General features: G+C 37.0%; 1 protein-coding gene across 1 annotated transcript in view; it reads right to left on the reverse strand.

Annotated features, from left to right (window-relative positions):
- The window catches only part of ec (echinus), a 419,892-nt gene that overhangs the window by 173,068 nt on the left and 221,949 nt on the right, over positions 1-24,875 (reverse strand). The gene's annotated exons all lie outside the window — the stretch shown is intronic.

Genomic DNA, 24,875 nt, shown 5'->3' on the forward strand with positions numbered 1-24,875 from the left:
AATGATGAAAGCGTATTACGATATTAATTCCGTTATTGCATCTGCTCAAAAGAGATATGTATCCAAGTAGATGTTAATAGCAGGGTTGGCAGTAAACACATCAAAATGTTAATGGTATCACAGCCACTGTTAGTTTGCTGGAGGATACTTTCCATGGAAATAGAGCGGGCATAAAAAAAGAAGGTTGTTAAATTAATGCCCTGTTGTTTGTAATAAAGCTATTCGCTGTTCTTAGACGTCGTAAAGCATCCAGCATTCACAAGCACTGATGCCTGAAACAAGACGCGATGTTTGGATTAGATTCCATTAGAAGATTAATTTCGAAAACAGGTGTCGAAATATGTTTTAAATTATGAGTCCTTTGCTCATAAAAACATTTTCCCTCTCGCGTATTCCAATTAGAAAACATATTCTTTGCAGGATATTAGTACGAGATGGTCTGCATGTGTTATAAATTGCTACCATAGTCTACTATATACAGTCACGAAGCTTGAGTTTTGAGGGTGCTAGAAACAATAGACTGTGACGGTACTATTTTGCATTGCCTGTAATGAGGCGATATTAGCGATCCTAGTGGTGAGCAACTATCTAATGTTTGCATATTTACTACGTATTGAGCTTCGCGACTGTATATACTAGACTGTGTTGCTACTATGTCTGTTACCTACCCACGTAAAGAGAATAGTGTTCGAAATCCTGCAGAAGAATTTAATTTGTAGTGGACAAACACAACAGAGATACTGAATGGGGTTTTCTCTGGTGTTACCATTTTTCCTGACATTTCTCCATGTCTCACAATTTACAACTATATATTTCTTCACTATGAATACGGCCCTCAGTCTCAACCATAAATAACTTATCGACGGTAATCTTATTTACAGACGATACAAGCACAGTCTAGTATATACAGTCACGAAGCTCAATACGTAGGGAATATGCATCCATGGGTAGTTGCTAACCACTAGGATCGCTACTATCGCCTCATCACAGACAATGCGAAATAGTACCGGCATAGTCTATTGTTCCTAGTACCTTCACAACTCAAGCTTCGTGACTGTATTTACTAGACCAGCGTTTCTCAAACTTTTTTGAAGTGGGGACCACCTTTTTAAGTCAGAACAGTTCCACGGACCACCTTATTCTTATTCCCTTCGAAAGCAAATTTATCATTTTCGTAGCATATTTTAATACTAGTATACTTATATTTTAAAATTGAATTAAGATTCGGTACTTTGGTTCTTTGTTATGAATTCGGGTGGTCCGTGGCTGAGTTACAGACGCGGCGCCAGATGTGCAGGGAAAAGTTGTTGAGATAACACCACGTATATAGTGCTTTAAATCCCTCTTTTGTTGCTGAGAGTAGAGTGGGAAGTCGATAGACGGGTAGGGTAATAAATTTCATAAAATGTCTGTACTGGGAGAAAAAGTGAAATTCGTTTGCCACGTGTCATTTCCAAACTCTGAGAATTTAAGCTACAGTGTGATACGCAATTCGTTGGAATTTTATTTTTTCTTCTGTCTTTTTTTGCAGGACCACAAGGGCAGACCTCGAGGACCATAGTTTGAGAAACGCTGTACTAGACTGTGGTACAAGTGTGATTATCTTAAGTAGGCCTAAACAATGTGATGACACTATGAATACTTCTAATACAGTGTTAAACCCTAATGAATGGCTTAGTGGCAATAAACTATAACACAGTGTTGTTAAAACCAGCGTAATCACGAGAGTACAGATAAGTGCTCATCTTTCCTACACTACGAAATTAGATTAACTGGAAATGATCTCAAAGGATCTGTAAGCACAAAGATCCCTAGTTCAGAATTGGATTATAAAACTTCAATTGAAATAAATACATACATACATACATACATACATACATACATACATACATACATACATACATACATACATACGTACATACGTACATACATACATATTTTTCTGCCCAAGGATAGGTCTTTCACTGCAAACCCCGCATTCTCCAATCTTACCTGTATTTTGCCTTCCTCTTAGTCTCCGCATATGATCCATATATCTTAATGTCGTCTATTATCTGATATCTTCTTTTGCCCCGAACTCTCCTCTCGTTCACCATTCCTTCCAGTGCATTCTTCAGTATGCAGTTTCTTCTCAGCCAGTGACTCAACAAACCTCTTTTCCTCCTCCTGATGTTTCAGCATCATTCTTTCTTCACCCACTCTTTCCAGCACAGTTTCATTCTTTATTCTGTCCATTTCACACGCTCCATCCTTTTCCATGTCCACATTTCAAATGCTTCTAGTCGCTTCTCTTCACTTCATCGTAATATCCACATTATGCTTCATACAATGCCACAGTCCACCACATAAAGCACTTCACTAGTCTCTTCCTTAGTTCTTTCCCAGAGGTCCGCAGAAGATGCTCCTTTTTCTATTAAAAGCTTCTTTGGCCATTGCTATCCTCCTTTTGACTTCCTGGCAGCAGCTCATGTTACTGCTTATAGTACACTCCAAGTGTTGTCCATTTGTTCTACTGCCTCATTTAGTATTCGTAAGTTTACCTTCTTTACTTTTCTTCCGACAACCATGGTATTCGTTTTGTTTGCATTTATCTTCATCCCGTACTGCTCACAGCTGTCATTTAGCGCCACTAACATATCCCTTAGTATAGTTTCTTCTTCCGCTAACAACGCCGTATCATCAGTAAATCTTAGGCCTATGGACTTGATTTCTTTCTCCTTCTATCTCCCCTCCCATGTTCTAAAACAGTTCTTCACTAAATCCTCCAAATATATGTTAAAGAGTGTAGACGATGAAGAGCATCCTTGTACTCCTCTCCCTATTTCACTTCCTTCAGATTTTTCGTCTCCTATTCTGACTCTGACTTTTTGTTTCATATAAAGATTACTGAACAGCCTCCTCTCTTTCCAATCTACATCTATTTTCTTCAGAATTCTCATTAGTTTATTTCAATCCACTTCGTCGAACACTTTTTCTAACTCCACAAATACTATAAACCATACCTGCACAAACAGCGCTCAACGAGCGCGCGCGCTCCTTCTGAGCGGGAGAGTTATGTTTACCGCTCGCTGAAACGGAGAGGAAGATACGTCAGAATGACACAGACTTGCTATAGGTAGAGGAGAGGGAAATGACCACTCAGTTATCTAGTGGAGTGCAGTGTGTAAGCCTATTCTCAGTAACTGTTTCACGTTGCTTACCTACTGCTACAGTACAGTATGGAGGAATCTAAAAGACGTAACATAACATTTAACATTTAACGATTTACAGCTCGAACTTATTGATCTTCAATGTGACCTAAGCGCTAAAGATCGTTTGAATAATACTACTAGCCTGGTTGAGTTTTACAAGACTAAACATTAGCAATAATAACCACGACTACAAAAGCTGGCTGTGAAAATGATTGCTATGTTTGGCTCAGAATTTATATTTGTGAGCAACTGTTTTCTATAATCAACTTTAATAAAGGCAGGCATCGAACAACTGTAACTGATGTTTCATTACGATCAGTAGGCTACTGTTCCTCTCAGCTGCCAACAGCATAAAGCCTTGTTTTGACGTACTGATAAATAAAAATATAACAAAATGATATTGTACATTTAAGTAGCTACAGAATTTATATTATTTCTGTAAAATAAATATTTCTTTATTAGTTAATAATAGTCCAAGATAGTTCTGCAAACACTGAACGGGAATTCATTTCATGAACTCGTAATAGTACTTCCTTTTGTGTATATTTTGTACGAGATCACCCCTTCTTCCAGTCCACCCTTATATAGAGCGCAGCTAATATCTGCATTCCGCTCATGAGCTGTGAGCCGGCTCGGAGAGCGCAAACCTTGTGCAGGCCTGCTTATTCTTTTCTAGGTATCTTTCGCCGATTGTTCGTAGTAGTCCAATTATTGCATACCTTCTATCTTTTCCTTTCCTGATGCCAAACTGCTCTAGCGAAGTACAGTAGATTTTCTCCGCAGAGGAATTTCCTCAGGTATATGTTTTAGGATGATGACAATGTCAGTTTGTAATTGGTTTTGGAGGATTTTACCATACAAATGGTTGAGATGAGAGAAGCTGATAATGAGCAGGGAGGCCGCCACTGCCGGGTTGCGTGCCGGCAGTAGCCCCAGATCCTGGATGATTTGTGGTGGTCGAGGATCCGCCCCACGTGCTGCGCCACGCGGCTTCAGCTCCTCTGCCTCCCACTCCAGCCGTGTTTACACTGTCAGACGCTTGCTTTGCTTGTACAGATTCAAGGGCTTTTGTTGCCACAGCGGAGATGCAAGTTTTGAAGCCTCAACCCTTCCACTGTATTCAGGTGGTTGATCAGCACCAGGATACAGCTGCTTGACTGTAGGTTGTTGGTTTTTGTCATTATTTGCATTTTATTTAACTACATGTACAAATAGCCTACAGAAACATAAAACGTAAATTGTTGACACTTTTTAACTGAACTACAGAAGAGAAGTCATTTTCCTTATCCTGCATTCTCGGACCTGGTCAAAGTCTACCGTTTTAGTTTTTTGGCTCAATTTTTGGGGGGTTCACATCAGGATTTAAGCTAGAAAATAAATTTGTCGCAAAAATGCACAAATGAAAAATTATATTTCTGCAAATTGCGAAATGCTAACAGCTGAAAGGTATACCTTATTTTATTTCAAGGAGTGCAGTTCGGTGGCTCCTTTGAACACCCACTTACAGTACAGATTTATGACTTCCTACACAAACAACTCTGACAATTCCATCCTCTTCCCTCGTCCCAACAATGCACAGTTGCCACAATCCTGATGACCATCAAAATTATGCAGTGAAACTGACGGGATTCTTGGAATTCGGAAAAGATGCGACAACTCTGCCTCCACGTGGATTTGACGGGAGCCTGTCAATTCTTCTGAACGAGGGTTGTGATTGGTTACTAGCAGGAGAAGACAAGATTTCCGTTACAGTGAGGAAGACATTTATTTATGACTATCAATTAATAGTGGGCAGTAGAAGGTCTGTCGGCAAAGTCTTTTCTATGAAACTGCACTCCATGAAATAAAATAAGGTATACATAAATGAATGTTTGGTCCATATATACGCAATGACTTTCTTCTAATGCAAGCCCACAAGTCGCTCGCGTTACCAGAGATCTGCAAGAAGTAGGGATTCATGTTTTATCATAGCTAGCAAGGAATCCTGACATGAATCCAACTGCGTACTTGTGGATAATGCTGGTATTGCGCATTAGGAAGAGGCAGCCACCACCAGAAAACTTAGAGGAGTTAAGGCAAGCACTTCTTGAAGCATGGGAAGACATTCCTCAAGAAGCCATTTTCAAACTGATTCAAGGCATGGCAAGACGTATGGATGCAGTCATCCAATGCCGAGAGAGTAACACACGTTACTAAAAATGTGATTTCAGTGTTACGAGCACGAAACATCGTAACCTATTAGAACTTTGATTAACAATTTCTGACATAAAAGTGCCCTTGAACACTAAATGTCCGGTTTTTTTTTGTCCCTGAGTGTATATTCCACACATCCAGATTGGTATGATGACTGATTTATATATTAGGATTTTATTTTGCAGCGAGGATGGGGAGTGCTTGTTTAACAGCCAATTAAGTTGCAATAATCTGAGTTTGGCTTCCTTCCTTTTAGTTATATTTTGTTTCCAGGTCCGATGTTCATCTAAGTGTAGTCCTAAATATTTCACACGAGTGTCTTGTGGTAATTCTTCATTTATCCTAACCTTTGGGCATTTTTCTCTACGTAACGTAAACGTGACATGTTGACATTTAGAGCGGTTTATATGGACACGCTATTGCTGTAGCCATTGGTTCCCACCAGAGTGCTGCATTGGAGTTAAATCGCTCGCTTGAACTCGGTCGAGTGTCGCACCCTCGAGTCAGATACGATCGGTCGTGGTACGCTCATAATAAATAGAACCACAGTAAAAGGTCATCTCACCGACATGTCTTATCTTGTATGAAAGGCAACAGATAAGATACACATATGTTTTGCCCAAACGGTAAAAATAAGGCTTTATTTTCTGCGTTTATGACAAACGTTTAATGGAACAGTCAATGGAACGTACCAAAACAGGAACATGAAGTTATGAATAAAATAGTAGGAAAAACTTCGATATACAGTTATTATTGCTAATTAATAATTATTCAATATTTGATTTACCACATATATAATATGATAGGTCCATACATAGTGTTCCGCCTATATACTGCGACAACGTAGAAACGTTTTACAAAATATTATTGTTATAGCAGTAGATTAATAACAATATTAGTACAGAGATAACGTCACAGAAAATATAATAAAACGAATAATCATGCTGCACAACTGTTACAGACGCAAAGATTGATACACTAATTATTATTATTATTATTATTATTATTATTATTAGAAAACTTGATACAGTTCTTGCATTATCGTGATTGTATTCTCCGTTTATAATAATTACATTTACATCCAATAATATCTATCAGATGTGGCAAAAACAAAATCACTCCTGTGTGGGGGGGGGGGGGAAGAAAAAAAAATTACCTACAACATTTATATTACATTTTAAAGGACGTTTTGTAGTAGTTGTACTATGAAGAGGTTAGTTAAACACTGCAAAGTTTTGAAATGATAAACATCTATGAAGTTACTGTAACAAGAACGAATGTCTAACGCTCGGCTTATACCGTTCGAGAATTTATCGCTCGTGACAATTTTACCCATCATGCATGTGCGCTACCTATCGGATTATGCTATGAACTACTTGGCGCTCGAGCGAAAACGTCCGATGTAGACCTGTGGTTCCCACTAATTTATGCATAAATTTGTGTAAACTGATATAGGACATCAAACATAAAAAATATGAAGCAGACATATAAAAAGAAAAATAAGTAGTGTGAAATTTCATTACATCAAAAGGTAATGATCTAATTCAATTTTTTTTTATTGGAGGGTAATAAATTATCATGAATAATAAATATAACCATAATTACGAAAAAAAATACCTCTTTATAAAAATAGAAGACTCTTTATAAGTGTGTGTAAGAACTTCACGTTTACAGTGTATCCAGATGAAAGCATTCCTAGAAAAAGGAGAGAGGTAGCGATGCAGAGATGGGGGCCGCCGCTGGCCCCATTTAGTTGGAGCCCAGAGTCTTTAATTATCGGTTGCTCCAAGTAAATTGCCGTGGGGCGGGGCCCCAAGGTTGAAGCAGTAATAATAAAACGGCAGTAGAGAAAATCTCGGTTTCGTTTGTGGCCACCTCTCTTGCTTTACTTTTTTTTCTTATTAGAAATTGGAGTACAAATTGTAACTTCGTGAGCGAAAAGCTCCCAATAAGCCCCTTTTTCCGGAGAGCAAAAAACCTGGAGGTATGCGCACAGTCTGAGGTCAAACTCAGCATGCTAATGTCATGACCGAAGCCTTAGAACAGGTTTGATTGTCGATTGTTTCAAATGGTTTCTATGGAGATGCTACAAAACAGCGTTAGGTTCCCGAACCACATGATTTTCAGAGATAAAAATGTGTAGCTTACGAAACACTATCAAATGAATATTATAATAACGCTGAAAATAGTAAAATACGGTCTTGTAAATTAAGGCGCTGACAAAGGAATTCACTACATGCAGTGAAAGAAAACGGTACTGTAACAGACGCTGATTTTATGTGACAACTCGAATTTCGGAATCATTTCTCATAAATTTGCTATCTCTGACGTAGAAAGCAATGAACACCCATTATTAATAGTGCCACGGGACACGAGTGGTGGTGGTGGTGGTGGTGGTGGTGGTGGTGGTGGTAGTGGTAGTGGTAGTAGACCCCAAGCAGTAGTAGTACAGTGCAATCTAGAAATAAAATATTTGGGGCTAAGAGGGATGAAGTTACAGGAGAATGGAGAAAGTTACACAACGCAGAACTGCACGCATTGTATTCTTCACCTGACATAATTAGGAACATTAAAATCCAGACGTTTAAGATGGGTAGGTCATGTAGCACGTATGGACGAATTCAGAAATGCATATAGTGTTAGTTGGGAGGTCGGATGGAAAAAGACCTTTGGGGAGGCCGAGACGTAGATGGGAGGATAATATAAAAATGTATTTGAGGGAGGTGAGATATGATGGTAGAGACTAGATTAATCTTGCTCAGAATAGAGACCGATGGCGAGCTTATGTGAGGGCGGCAATGAACCTCCGGGTTCTTTAAAAGCCATGAGTAAGTTAGTATATTATCTGTAGGGACCGGATTTTTATGTAATTACATATTATATTCCTTTCAACCTAACTGTATATAAATAACATCTTTGCGAATCTTGTAATTACCATTAATATTATTAAAATTTGATACTACATATTTTTACATATTTGCCCCATATTACATATTGTGGCTTGGTATTACATAAATCTACATATTTAGGGGTTTTATTCATTTCTACTTCACTAAAAGGAAAGAAAAACAATTCTGCTGGGGAAGTTTACAATATTTGAAATACACAGATTAAAAAAAAAACCTTTTTATTCACCCAAGAAGGGATATAATTGTTGTGCACACGTCTTAACAAGCCGTTCCCATGCAATTTGCAACTTACCTACCCTCTTCCTAATCCTTCCAGGGAAAACCGGTGTCAAGTCTGGCATGAGACGCAATAAAGTAGCCGAATTTTTAAAAGAAGCTGGAGTAAAGGAACAAACTGGAAATATGTTAAAAGATTAAAATAAGTAGCTTTTCAGGTTATTGCTTGACCTCTTTACTTTAAATTTAGTAGACCTATACGGAAATGGGATTTTCTGAGGAATTAGAAAGTATGGTTTCTCGGCTGGAATAATCCTACCCTTCTGAATGAGATAGGAATGTCGCTTTTCAATCAAACAACAGTTTGTAAATGCCTATAGTTTCAGGTTTTAGTAGGTACTTGTTTCTTACAGGGAACAGCTAAAATGCATGTGTCCCACATCTCCTCTTATTTTCTCCTAATCCAGTAAAGCGAAACAGTGCTTGCAGTACTGTTGTATCATTCATTTCACTCAGTTCTCTATTTTAGTACTTACAGTATAAAGTGCGAGTTTATCTACTGCTTTATCTAACTAAAATGGCCCCTGTATCTTCAACCCTAACGACAAAAATAAAATCATGGATTGCGATGGACGAAGCTTTCACTACAGATGGAAAAATAGTAATGTGTCAAGCGTGCGGTAAAAAGTCGGGTGCTCTATGAAATCACAACTGGAGAGTCTTATCTATCCTATACCTGCCATATATTAATATTAAATATTTTCATGATTTTACATATTTTGGTACATATTCAGCTTATTTTTCTTACATAAATATGTACATATTTCACACCTTGATATTACGTAAAAATCCTGTCCCTAGTCATCTGTTATTATTTCTCATGTTTCTGTTATCGTTTGAGTGATTTCTTTCACTGTAGATTATCAGACTTAACCGAGATGATTTCATTATCATGACTGCATCCTCATTTCTCTTAAATCATACTCCGGACCTTTCCAACACCAAGTTGACATGTCATCATGTAGCACACCTGTTCGTGCATTTAAAGCAGTACACCAACTCACACGTAACAGAAGAGGTGCAGCAAGTAGCGGACTAGCCCGACAATTGCTCTGCCCCCACCTCTACGCACTGCTTCAGGAAACACTTCATTACAAAGCTAAATTCTGCTATTGTAGCGGCACTCCATATTTCCTCGTTCAATGACTGCTAATCAGCATGTTTATGGCCGAGTTCGTTGTAACTCAGGAAACGTTTTGTCTAGATTTAAATATTTACACTCCACTGCCGCCAGGATGCTCTGTTGGCACAGAGTTCCGACAATATTGATACAAGGCCCACACTGTTCTGCAAGAAATGGGTACGCTGTCCCCTTTTGGCAACAGTCAGTATTCAGCAGAACTTTTAAGTGACTGCAAACAGACTACAGTAATAACGTCATGGCGAAAAAGTGGACTCTTTATCGAAGAACATAAAAAAAAACAAATATTCGAGAAGCTGCCGAAGTTATGGTAGACCTGTTATAAATCGGTGACTGTTTGCTCCGATTACAAACCAGTAGCGGACGGTGGATTTGAAAGTTGAGGAGGCCAAGACGTGACTGATGAGAATATAAAAATATAAAGTCTGTGACGTACCTCATTACCAAGCGCAGAATTTATAGGTTTTAAGAAACTAAAATTAGGTTTTCCAATTTATGTTTTAGGATTTTAAGTCTTATGTTTAGGAATTTATATGATTTACGGGGAAAAAATAAAAATTAACAACATAGGCCTACTGTTAATATATTACAACGGCTTGGTAAATATTGCCTCTCTTTAGGATATTTTAAATCCTAACCTACGAATTAGGTCTTTTTAGGTCATATTGCATTTAAAAATGTTACTCGTTGCTACATAAAATGAATAAGAAAAGCAATATTTCGAGAGTAACGAGATAGCAACAACATCGATTAGAATCTAAGAATCCGGGGCTTGCTCATTACTATTACATAGTCTAATTTTACATCAAATTAACTCGACGTTCCTCTTTCTTCTCAAACCGATCAATTAGGTCACAACATACTGAATAACTGCTACTAGAAGAAGCTAGAGACAAATCTGCATTTGTTTCTAAACTCTCGATATATTTAAAACACTGTATAAATAAATAAATTATATCTCGTACCGGTAACACAAAAGAAAAAAATAACAGGAACACCCGCAAACAAGGGAAAAATCTAACAACATAAAAGAAAACTTTTACGCAGGGAGAGAAAACTAACAACACGTGACTTAAATTTCTAAAACCAAGAAGAGAGAAAGAGAAAGAGCTTCCCAAAACAGCCGAAACAGTTGTCAGCGGTGGGTAGAACGTCTCCAAATTCGGCTCCCCTCGCGCGTTCTAGTCAAGTTTAAACACTCCGCTAACCAGCTATCTTATTGGTTGAACTGCTGTTGTCATGGTTACCGGGGAGTAGAATGATATAGCCGACTCCTCTCTCCCGCTCTCGCATAGACACTGCAGGGTGCTAGATGTCGACTACACAGGTTACAGCGCTATCTGTTATTTTTCAGTACGAATTATTTGTACTATCTGCAATATAGCGAGCAGGCATCACCAACTGGATGAGGTCGACTTTACGTAACTTACATCTTAGTCGTAGTGAATAGTAAAATTAATATAAAACGGAAAATGTTCGTCATTTGCTATAACTTGGTTGTGATCTTAATTCAGCTGGAATTATTACTGTCATATTGTGTTCTGGTAAATATTAGGGGAGGCACGGCCTCCCTTGCCTGCTCTGAAAATCCGCCGCTGTTACAAACACAGGGAGAATTGATTTGATCAGCTGAGGTCAAGAGGTATTTACCTCTTTTATAAATGCAAAGTGTGCGTTCGTCGTCTTTTTTTTTTCCTTTCTTATTACTCGAAGCAGTCCTCCTGTTATTCTGTAAAAAATATATTTTGAGATTTTTCACGGAAAAAGGTCCTACATATTTACCTACGATCGTTTAATATTTCACGTTAAGAAAAAAGCATTGAGCATAGAAATCTATTCCATCAAATGACTAGTTGCCATAGAAATTCTACCTACCACATACTGTAGTTTGTACAATGTATTACGCAAGGCCCATAAAATCAATGCTTTTTTCTTAACGTGGAATCCTCTATAGTTTACTTATCAATTCTTATTTCACCATGGTAACGAAACTAATTACCATACTGAGTACAGTCAACTATTACCGCACTAAATGTGGAGCTCGTTTCCAACAGGTATACCACCAAGTCCATAATTTTCGAAAAATGAGTTACAAGTGGCAGCGCATATCTACTAGATTTCGGAATCTGAAGAAGAAAGAATTTTTTGTCAAAAAGTACCTAATCCCGTGTATAGAGGTCGTCTAAATTTACATTTTACAGCAAAACATATCATATCCGCTTCAGCTTTTATAGCATAAAGTACCAACTTCCTCTTTCATATCAAATAATGATATGGTACCCGAAAAGAAGCAATACTGGGCCGATACAGATGCTGTCAGCCAAAGAAAATTTTTAATGGGACACAAAGACATAAAATCTCGTAAAAGACAGATTCAAGAGCTAAAATCTTTGCAATTTGTGAAGCCAAACGACCGACTATTCGTTCTACAACAGCATCTGTGTATATTCTCCATATGTAGCGACACCAATATGTATGCACAAAATGCTCAGAAATGGAATAAAATATGATCGTGTTGTGGTTCAACCGAAAGAAATACAAACTGTAGCCATGTAAAACAAATTAAGAAAAATGACTTCATATCTCCACCTTCTGTTAGGGGGTATGAATTATAGAAAATTCCACTTTACAAGAGAGTCGTGAAAGTAAATAACATTGACATCAGATGCGCCTTTATTAAAGTTATTAACGTTCACTATAATGTATGATGTGTGATAAGTTTTGTTTTTGTTGCTGCTGAGAAAAGATGTTATTTCTAAATGTTGTCTTATATGTGAAACAACATTGTAATTAATACTAAATGTCACAAAATATCTTATTATTATTATTATTATTATTATTATTATTATTATTATATTATAAATTATTCAGTAATTAAGAACATTATATAGGCCTATAAACCTTTTCGAATTTTATGCCAAAACGTACCAAATCCAAAATCAAATTCTCAATAACTTTGGAATAAAATATTGAATAGCTTAAAATTTGCTATAAAAACTTCAGAAAGGTATAGGTAAACCCTAAATCAAATATTGATATAGCAGAGTAATTATTGTAGCTTCACTAAGCTTTTCTGCTCTCCTGTAAAATTTGTCCAGTTGGATTTTGTACCTTTTGGAAATAAGCTCCAATGTTGTGATAAATTCTCAATTTACTGAAAAAAAAAACACACACACATTAACACAAAATATGTAATCACCCTGAATTTACTCGAAAAATTCATATATTCGAAGCTATTTTTTTTTTACTCAAATACATCTCTAAGTTCCGTCTTAGGGTGCTATCCTATAAATTCGACTGACGCACTTTCAGCCAGTTTTGTCGCGCCCATAATTTCTAAACTACAAGACATATTCCAATAAAGTAAACTGTGATCCACAGAATGCGATTAAAAGCTGGGTTCCCAATTTACAAGAAACAGGCTCAGATCTGAAGTCTCTTCCAAAGGAATTATGGGCCATACTTCTTTGAGGATGCCAATGGTCGTGCGCAAACTGTTAATGCAACTCGTTATGTGGCAATAATTCAAACTTTTTTAAGTGATCAATTAAGAAGAAGAAATTTTCGTATCAACAGATTAACTTGATTTCGGCAAGACGGTGCAACAGCACATAGGCTACTATGACGGAAATACGAAATTTGTTTGGTAATCATGTCATACCGAGAAATAGACATTCCCTGGCCTGCACGATCCCCCGACTTAAGTCCATGTAATTTATTTTTATGGGGGCATCTAGAAAATATCGTATTCGCAAACAAACCGCGAAACAATGAACAACTGAAGACAGCAATCCGTGAATAAATTTCAAACACCACAGTCGAAATGTTGCAAAGTGTAATGAGAAACTTCAAAGAGCGGTTACAAAAATGTATGCACATTGGTGCAGGGCATTTGAAGGATGTAATTTTTAAGTAGTAGTGGTTACATGCAAATGGCATACTGTTCTATATTTTCATGTAATAAAGGTTAAATTAATATAATATCTAAAGTTTCATTTCAATAATTAAAAATCTCCTGTTTCTTTGGCACACTCTGTATAAGCGCAAAATTACAAGGAGGAAGAGCTAACTTGCTACACCCAAAAGGAACCGCCACTGAGATTTTGGAACTATGACCATGAACTCGGCGGGATCCAGGGGGCACAGCAGCAAACCCACAACGTTAAAGTCTAGCTCGTTGGTAACCAAGTCGGTAGTCTGGAATAAGACAACCGGTTGGGTGCCCAACGGCGTAGGGGGTGGGGATGTGGTGGGGGGGGCGCCACTCTATAGTCACGACGGTAACAAAAGAACTGCAGCAGCCGCTTCTTCCTGTAAGCGTGCGCGTAGCCCCAGGCATTTTATTTTTTGTAACGTTTTGTTGACGTTGTAAAGTGTTTTAGAGAGTGTTGTGATGTCGCGGTTGGACGGGCCCCACAACAAATCACCTCAAACACAGAAACCTGCATACGCATCTCTTCAAGGACGTGAAATCAACGAGAAAACGAGACGCATCATTGAACCATGAATCCTGCAGCGCCGAGAGACAAAAGACGGCGGAAACTGGTGCATTGACAAGCCGGTTTGCACAGCATTTCATTTGTTTTAATGGCGACTCTTTTTTTTTTTTTATCGTGAGAGGACGTAACGTCTGGAACTGTTAGACAAGCGTAAAATTTCTTCTTCATACAGTGCTACGTATATTTCAAGAAGAAGAGTGTGCTGTTAATCTTCTAGCGTTGAGAATCTGTTTCATAGTCTTTGTCACACGCCTTAAGGGCCCCATACACGCAAAGACTTATTTTCCCATAGAGAAATGTGACCACTCGAGAAATGCTATTATTCCATGGTTCTACGTTCATTTTTTCCCGATCCCTTAGCGCCATTCTGAAACAGCATATCTGTAGTTCCTTTGTTATAACTTATAATCAAACACAGAACACACACGAACAGAGTGTTATTGGAATATTCTTTAATTTTGATTTTCCATAAGTACGACAAAGATTTATTTATACATTTATATAAATTATACAGGGACATCATTTTATTTTTACTAACATTTCTAATATTAACCTGGCTATACCTTTGGTTTAATGATTGAGAACCGGAAACACAGTTTGCTACCCCCTTCCACGACTGGATTCGGTGATACTGGCGTAATATACAAACAAATAACTTTACTAGGTATAGGAGGGAAGAAAAGTAGTTCATCCATTTACGTAAAATAGGAAATATCGCAATTTTGAGTTTGATAATTTTCATTAAGTTTTGTTTAATCAAAATACAGTACAGTATTAACAATAAGTGTTTTTACTCACGAAATGAGTTATCCATGCGAACGTATTCACTATGCAGTGTATATTATACTGTCTACAGCACATTAGCGTACAATATAGAGAATGAAGTTAAAATGAAAAATAATAATAATATGGATATTTAACACATTTTTGAAAATGGTGGCCGTTCATTTCGATACAGGCTTCAGTTCTTTTGTGCATATTATCGCACTATAGAGTATTGTAACTAATTCCAAGTATCAGCTTCTCCTTCGTACTAGTAACTCATGTTGAAATAATTCTGTACCTACTCTATAAAAGAGTACCTTACGCACTGCAAATTCAATCTTCATTTCTGCCCGATCCGAAAAGATAAAATTACTCAGACATGCTATCTACTGTCCGTCCAAGTGGTTATGTCGCACGAGCGTAGAAAGGGGGGAAATCACGTGGTAGTTAATTACTTAACGAGGCCCTTTTATTAAGTTATTTTAAACAGTTGCATAATATTACGTAGACTTCCAATTAACTCCTAATAGAAATTGATTTTTCAGAAAAGAGCTAAGACAGCCCAGCCACTAGTCTTTACAGTGGAGCGAGCAGAAGCAGGTGGAGGAAATCGGGATGCGACGTAGACAAACGGACGACAGTACCTGTGCGAAAATATGATTCAATATTGGAAGTTTTCGTCACTGGAAAACGCAAACATTTCTGAAACGTACTATACTCATTAACTCAGTACTGCTTACTCGTATATGCGGCCTTGGTTCTGTGTGGAGGACAGTTGGAACTTCGTTATTAGAAGGGGAGTACAGTACATTCAAAAACTCAGGTACAATAAAAATTGAAGTAAAAATAAAATGATGTCCCTGTATAACAGAAATCCATGATAATAGTTCCTTAAATCCGAACCTTGCCGCCATTTCTCTGCAGATAACTAAAAAACGAAACAGTGAAATCTCGATCAGATGCTTGCAGTATGTTTACTTTTTCTGCCGCTTAATTTGAAGAGCGCAACAGTCGGAAAATTTCGAGCAGTCGCAGATGTCTGGAGACTTATCTCAAGGCCGAAAATCTCGATATTTTTCGCCCATACACGAGATCTGAATTTAGGTTTGCACAGACTTACCGTAAAGTAAGTCTTTACGTGTATTGGGCCCTTTACAGACAGTCGTTGTCACAGAAACATGTTATATGAAACATGCAGGGAGGAAATACATTAAGGGGGTGAAGGATGAAATTTTGGTCATTTTCAGTCAAAAATCACATTTTCGTTTTCTTGCAGAAAATTAATCAGCAATGTCATATTTATATGTTGAGCAAGTTTCAATGCTCTGTGACACTCCAAAGCATAAAAATTACACAATATATAAATGTCTGCACGCTTGTAACTTCATGGAATTGAAATTTTACAAGCCGTATTCTCACATTTTTTTTTTCAGCACATTTCGTCAGGTTCGAAGTGTAAAGCTCTTACAATTTTGATGCTTACTTACTTACTTACTTATGGCTTTTAAGGAACCGGAGGTAAGTAAGTAATTTTGATGCTAGGAACATAAAATTTTTACTGCATGTTCTACTCAAAATAGCGCATGAGTTTTATGATTAAATTAATATTTTTAAATAGAAAAATGAATTATTTATAGTGGCAATGGAAAATTTTTATTTTTAGGTACCCTATGTAGTAAATATAGGAAAACTGATGTGTCATGTTTTTCTAAATATGTCACAAGTCTTAAATAAATAAATAAATAAATAAACAGACACACAGACAGAAAGACAGATACATAGATACATAAATAAATAAAATAAATAGATTAAATAAATAAAATAAATAAATAAAATTAATTAATTAAATAAATTATTTAAATACATAAATAAAATAAATAAATAGATAAATTACATAAATAAATAAATAAATAAATAAATAAACAAATCCCTATTACCTTAATCGCCATTCTCCGTTTATGTTTTGCTAACCAAAATATAACTCTCAATATTTTTCTCTATAAAATATAAAATATATACTCCATGTATGGTGGGTCCCTATCACCACGGCATGGCGCGTCCTCAGGTTGCGGATAGAGGAGACGGCCTCCAGATATGGAGGGTAGCTGCGAATATATTGAATAAGCAGTCGTGGACAGCCGATAAGGGGTGGTCCTCCAGCTTGGGGGTTGGGCGAAGGGCTAACAACCCATCACCGTAAAAAACAGCTTGTTACGAATTCCTACATTAAGCCTCGGAATAGGACTGATTCTCTGGCACGACCACAGCAAAGGAATAAGGTTTTGAGATTTGGCACTTGGAACGTAACTAGTCTTTATAGAACAGGAGGGGTAACATTAGTAGCAAAAGAACTAGCTAGATATAGAATAGACTTTGTGGGAGTACAAGAGGTTAGGTTAGATAGGAATGGCATATCACAAATAGGAGATTACTTGTTGTATTATGGGGAAGGAAACAATAATCACCAATTAGGAACAGGATTCTTTGTACATAAAAGAATAAAATCAGCAGTAAAAAAGGTAGAATTTATCAGTGACAGGTTATCATATTTAGTACTTAAGGGTAGATGGTGCGACATCATGGTTATAAATGCTCACGCCCCTACAGAAGAGAAAGACGACTATATAAAGGATAGCTTCTATGAAGAATTGGAACATACTTTTGATCAGTTCCCTAGATATCACATGAAAATTTTATTGGGGGATTTCAACGCTAAAGTAGGACGGGAGGAGGTTTTTAGACCAACTATTGGAAAAGAGAGCCTACACGCAATTAGTAGTGACAATGGAGTTAGATTAGTCAACTTTGCCACATCGAAAAATTTAATTGTCAAAAGTACAACATTCCCCCATAAGGATATACATAAATATACTTGGACTTCTCCAGATGGATTGACACACAACCAAATTGATCACATCTTGATAGATAAACGGAGACATACTAGTATAGTAGATATTCGAACTTTCAGGGGTGCAGACTGTAATTCTGACCATTATTTGGTGATTGGAGAATTAAGAGAAAGATTATCAGTAGCCAAGCGAGTAGAGCAACAAGTTAATATTACTAAATTCAATATTTTGAAATTAAAGGACGAGGAAGCTAAGCAAAATTATCAGGTCGAAATTTCGAATAGGTTTGCCACTTTAGAAAGTTCCGACGAAGTTGAGAAAGAATTAGATGTTAATAGCGTGTGGGAAAATATCAGAGATAGTATCAAAATTGCAGCTGAGCAGAGCATAGGTTATTATGAAACTAAGAAAAAGAAACCGTGGTTTGATGAAGATTGTTGCATGGTAGTAGAAAGAAGGAAACAGGCAAAATTGAAATTCTTACAGGATCCAGTTGAGGAGAAGAGAGATAATTATTTCAATGAAAGACGGGAAGCAAGTCGTACACTTAGGAATAAAAAGAGAGGTTACTTGAAGGAAAAACTGAATGAGGTAGAAACAAATAGTAAGAATAAAAACATTAGAGATTTATATAAGGGTATAAAGGAATTTAAGAACGGATATCAGCCAAGGGTAAACGTGATCAAGGATGAGAATGGTGACTTGCTTGCAGACTCTCCATCAATCCTAAACAGATGGAAAAACTATTTTGCGCAACTACTAAATGTACATAGGCCAAATAGAAATGATCGGGACGAAATTGAAATACAAACTGCTGAGCCATTTATACCCGAACCCACGCTTTCAGAAGTCGAAATTGCGATAGAAAATCTGAAAAAGTACAAGTCTCCAGGTATCGATCAGATTCCAGCAGAATTAATACAAGAGGGTGGAAGTGCATTATATAGCGAAATTTATAAACTTGTACTTGCTATTTGGGAAAAGGAAATTGTACCAGATCAATGGAAGGAGTCCATAATTCTACCTATTTTTAAAAAGGGGGACAAAACCAACTGTGGTAACTTTCGAGGAATATCACTTCTGTTGACGTCGTACAAAATTTTGTCCAATATTCTTTTGAGGAGATTAACTCCGTACGTAGATGAAATTATTGGGGATCATCAGTGCGGTTTTCGGCGTAATAGATCGACTATTGATCAGATTTTTTGTATTCGGCAGATAATGGAGAAAAAATGGGAGTATAAGGGTACAGTACATCAGTTATTCATAGATTTCAAAAAGGCATATGACTCGGTTAAGAGGGAAGTATTATATGATATTCTTATTGAATTTGGTATTCCCAAGAAACTAGTTCGATTAATTAAAATGTGTCTCAGTGAAACATACAGCAGAGTCCGTATAGGTCAGTTTCTATCTGATCCTTTTCCAATTCACTGCGGGCTAAAGCAGGGAGATGCACTATCACCTTTACTTTTTAACTTCGCTATAGAATATGCCATTAGGAAAGTTCAGGATAACAGGCAGGGTTTGGAATTGAACGGGCTACATCAGCTTCTTGTCTATGCGGATGACGTGAATATGTTAGGAGAAAATACACAAACGGTTAGGGAAAACACGGAAATTTTACTTGAAGCAAGTAAAGCGATCGGTTTGGAAGTAAATCCCGAAAAGACAAAGTATATGATTATGTCTCGTGACGGGAATATTGTACGAAATGGAAATATAAATATTGGAGATTTATCCTTCGAAGAGGTGGAAAAATTCAAATATCTTGGAGCAACAGTAACAAATATAAATGACACTCGGGAGGAAATTAAACGCAGAATAAATATGGGAAATGCCTGTTATTATTCGGTTGAGAAGCTCTTATCATCCAGTCTGCTCTCCAAAAATCTGAAAGTTAGAATTTATAAAACAGTTATATTACCGGTTCTTCTATATGGCTGTGAAACTTGGACTCTCACTCTGAGAGAGGAACATAGGTTAAGGGTGGTTGAGAATAAGGTGCTTAGGAAAATATTTGGGGCTAAGCGGGATGAAGTTACAGGAGAATGGAGAAAGTTACACAACACAGAACTGCACACATTGTATTCTTCACCTGACATAATTAGGAACTTGAAATCCAGACGTTTGAGATGGGCAGGGCATGTAGCACGTATGGGCGAATCCAGAAATGCATATAGAGTGTTAGTTGGGAGACCGGAGGGAAAAAGACCTTTAGGGAGGCCGAGACGTAGATGGGAGGATAATATTAAAATGGATTTGAGGGAGGTGGGATATGATGATAGAGACTGGCTTAATCTTGCACAGGATAGGGACCGATGGCGGGCTTATGTGAGGGCGGCAATGAACCTTCGGGTTCCTTAAAAGCCATTTGTAAGTAAGTAAGTAAGTAAGTAATAAAATATATACTGTTTTTCGTTAGTTTTCCTTAAAACCCACGTTTCTGACCCGTATCATAAAACATACAGCTGATAAATAAATAAATAGATAAATAACTTAATAAATAACTAAATAAATAAATACCTATTACCTTAATCGCCATTCTCCGTTTATGTTTTGCTGACCAAAATATAACTCTCAACATTTTTCTCTCAACACTTTTCTCTATAAAATATATATTGTTTTTCGTTAGTTTTCCTTAAAACCCACGTTTCTGACCCGTATCATAAAACACACAGCTGATAGATAAATAAATAAATAGATAAATAAATAACTAAATAAATAAATAACTAGATAGATAGATAGACAGACAGACAGACAGACAGACAGACAGACAGACAGACAGACAGACAGACAGACAGACAGACAGACAGACAGACAGACAGACAGACAGACAGATAGATAGATAGATAGATAGATAGATAGATAGATAGATAGATAGATAGATAGATAGATAGATAGATAGATAGATAGATAAATCCCTATTACCTTAATCGCCATTCTCCGTTTATGTTTTGCTGGACAAAATATAATTCTCAACATTTTTCTCTACAAAAATATTTATTTGTTTTTCGTTAGTTTTCCTTAAAACCCACGTTTCTGACCCGTATCATAAAACACGGCCGATACAGGATCGTTGTAGCACATAACCGCTTACAAAATTAATTTCACCAATACAATGACCTTTCTCTCTGCAGTCAATCGCACGTCCGATCGCTGTTTAAAAGTCTCGGCGGTGTGTCAGTGCTCCAGGTGTCCACGTGCAGCGCCGGATCTCCACATTTCGACGCCCGTCTCTCCCCCCCCTTCCTGCCGATATTCTCATTGTTTAACGTTCCGCACTGGCGACGCCAAAACGACAAGTGCTTAAAGTGGGACAGTAGACTGATGAAAGATTCTCTTTTCATTCACCGAGCAGACAATCTGAGGAAGTGGTGATATATAGAACTGTTCATTAAACGGCCGAATGGTCGTGCCAGTGACTGTTGAACTGAGACTTCACATTCATTACCCGGAGTTCAAACCCTGACAGCTGAATATTTATGTTTCAGCGCTGCGATGTCTCTGGAGTGTAACTCCAACACTCAACGTTCGCAGTAATTCCTAATTCATTTACATCGTCGTAACTTATTTAATGGCATCTTACCATCAGTCGGTACTATACAGGGTGAACTGTGGGGGTTCTATTCATAGACATTTCGTAGCACGCGCTACGAGCGCACTAAGCTAGCCCCGGCTATCCACTGGTTACTTGTACAGAATTCAAATCATATCCTATTGCTAACACTGGTTTATGAATACGAAAAACGCTGATAATCCACCGGAAGCCCGCGCTAAAAATGTCTATGAATATGGCCCTAAGCGATTTCATGAATTTCAAGAGCTTATTCTTTGAGACAATTCAAACAAAAGAGTTTGATACAATTTTGCTCATTTTTGCTTCCTTTTCGAGATAAAAATCGTTTAAATGAAATATTTCATGTCGTCTTTTGGGAAAACCATTGATTTAATTACCAATATGCTCAGTCAGTTTAAGAGAGCAGTGTATTATGGTAGTAAATGATTGAAAGAATTTTAGTTTTGTCCTTTAGAGCCTAAATATGCAGAAAGTTTATCCGAAACAAATGTAACATTTTAAAATTACTTTTCAGAACGAGACGTAACATTTGTTCGGATCAAATTTCCGCACATTTAAAGGATAAAATTAAAATTCTTTCAATCATTAATTTAATGGCTGCCTAGAATAACGTTTTAAGTCCGCTTTTGACCAAACTGAGTTTTCGGCTGAAAAATGTTGTATCGCACATCTTGCATCATGTGCTGCCATCATCTTGCTGATATTCACACTGCTTCGAGAGCTGTAGTATTTTGATTGTGTTGCTGAGCTGAATAACGTTGTAACACAAATAAAATGGCGGACAATCATACTTGTAGCGTGTCACATGGGTGTCATGCCAAGCAAGTCCAAGCAAACCATTTGATGTTGTTCATAAGGAACAAGAATACCTTAGGAATATAGGGCTAACAGAGCAAACAATAAGGAAGGATCCAGACCTCAAGATAAGAACAGCTGCCTGGTTTCAGTTCAGTTTTGATGAAAATGCGGAAATTCCATAATGTATTGTTACCATGCACAGTTTATTCTAAAAAAAAAAAAAAAAAAAAAAAAGTAAGCGTGCAAAAAATGAGACAGTGAATCATATTTCACATGATAACCTACCTCGTATTTATCATGGCCCTATTCCAATCACAAAAGAGAAAAAAAAATGATCTGATTGAAATGTCAAGTTTTCTTCCTCTTGGACATGGTTACTCCGAATTCTATCATGGCCTAATAACAGAATAAAGAAAAAAGGATTCTTGTGTGTGTAATATTGATATTGTATGCCTACACATGCAATCTAAGTTGTGTAATTTATTTCAAGTACATATGATATAAATTTGTCATTATTATTATTATTATTATTATTACTACTGCTAGGCCTACTACTACTACTACTAGACCTACTACTACTACTACTACTACTACTACTACTACTACTACTACTACTACTACTACTACTACTACTATTATTATTTAATGTACTCAAATGTAACAACCATAAAGAATTTACCAGGAAATATGGACCGTATTTAAGTTTCTTTGCTTTACAACGTTGTTCTTCTGGACTGATATACAACGTTTTCTACTGTAAATGTTCGAAAAGTTGTGTTATTTGGAACATGAAGGCAATACACATATATAAATGGTGTGAATACTTACTGAAGTATTAATTTGGACATCACACTGTCATATTTTGTAATATTTAACAATGTTAGTATGAAATAAACATATTTTTAATTTCCTGACAAACTGTAAAAACTGACTTACAACGTTATTCTAAGCAGCCATTCAATTATAATACAGTCCTCTCTTAAACTGACTGAGCATATTGAGAATTAAATCAATGGCTTTCTCAAAACACGCTGTGAAATGTTCCATATAAAACAATTTTTATATCGAAAAGGAAGCAGAAATGAGCAAAATTGTATTAAACTTTTTTGTTTGCAATATCTAAAAAATAACCCCCTGAATTTAATGACATTACTTACGGTTCACCGTGTATGTTAGATGACTACCCTCTTTTGTTTAGAAGAATTCCTTGTTAATAGAATGCTGACATAAAATAATTACACGCCTATATAAATTTCATTACGTTCGTTAATATTGAGATTAAAAAAATGAGAAATGCATATAGTGTTAGTTGAGAGGCCGGAGGGAAAAAAACCTTTGGGGAGGCCGAGACGTAGATGGGAGGATAATATTAAAATGGATTTGAGGTAGGTGGGATGTGATTAATCTTGTACAAGATAGGGACCGATGACGGGCTTATGTGAGGGCGGCAATGAACCTGCGGGTTCCTTAAAAGCCATTTGTAAATAAGTCAATTTATTAAGGATATTTAATTCGTAAGTATGAAAATGTTTAATGAGCAGAACATGGTTACCAGCGTAGATCATACAAAAAAAATTTGGAGGTCCGCCAGAATTAGCATATTTGTTGCCTGGAATGGAACCACTGACTGTTTGGTTGAGAAGACTTGGCTATCCACTTAGCCATATCGGCGAATATTATATTATATAGTTCATTTCGATTAGGGGCACGGAATTTCAAAGAAAAATATACCACATGGCAAAGATTAACGAAGTCAGTGTTTGACTGTTGCAAGACGTACAAGACATCTTAAGCTAGTCCTGACAAATAACCGGACGCATTAGTAGTGTACGACAATATTTTATGGAAGTTAAGTGGACAGGTGTCTGCACACACTAATGCATATATCGACCCTGATTTCAGTCTGAGATTTTTAATACTGCGCAGAATGCTGATAAAAAGTAAGATAGGAATTCCCTGCAGTAATTTAATACACGGCCACCTACAGTTTACAAATTACCGACAACACATGTAATAATTTGGCTACAAATAAAAAACCGCATCTCGACTTGAAGGTCGCCCTGATCATCTTCCACACTTGCGCGCCAGGCCTTGCTTTTTGTCTGGCAGTTATGCTGTAGCACCTGTGAGTGTCACGAGCTGTATAGGGATTATCTTTACGTCTGTGGGTGATCCGTGATTTACATATCTATTACTGACATCTCTTGACTGCGGCAGAATATGGCACGGTCCGCTGCATCCAAGAAGGATTTACCCAACCTCTGTGTCACAGCTTTCCTCTCTCTCGTCATTCAGATTAAACTACAGTGGTTCATACACAAGTTGGTACAAATTTTAAATCCTTCGTCGTCTGGAACAAATTTTAAGTCCTTTGTCGTCTGTGTAACATTTATTTCTTTGTTAAGAATGGTCTTCCCATTACCATGCTTAAATACTCTGTCACAATATGATAAAACGCTAGAAATACCACTCCACACATCATCTCTTTATTCTTCATCTTTCACTGTTGCTACTTCTCGTCACTGGAATTCTCTGCCGCCTGAAGTCAAGGGCTGCCGAACTTTAATTTCCTTTAATTTGTAAATTACAAAAATATCTTATGATGAGTTGCCAGACCTAATGCGGTGCAAATATTTAATGGAATGTGTTTCACTGTATTTATTTATTTTTTTTT

This window comes from Periplaneta americana, chromosome 6, assembly GCF_040183065.1.
Source record: "Periplaneta americana isolate PAMFEO1 chromosome 6, P.americana_PAMFEO1_priV1, whole genome shotgun sequence".
NCBI classification, from domain to species: Eukaryota; Metazoa; Arthropoda; class Insecta; order Blattodea; family Blattidae; genus Periplaneta; species Periplaneta americana.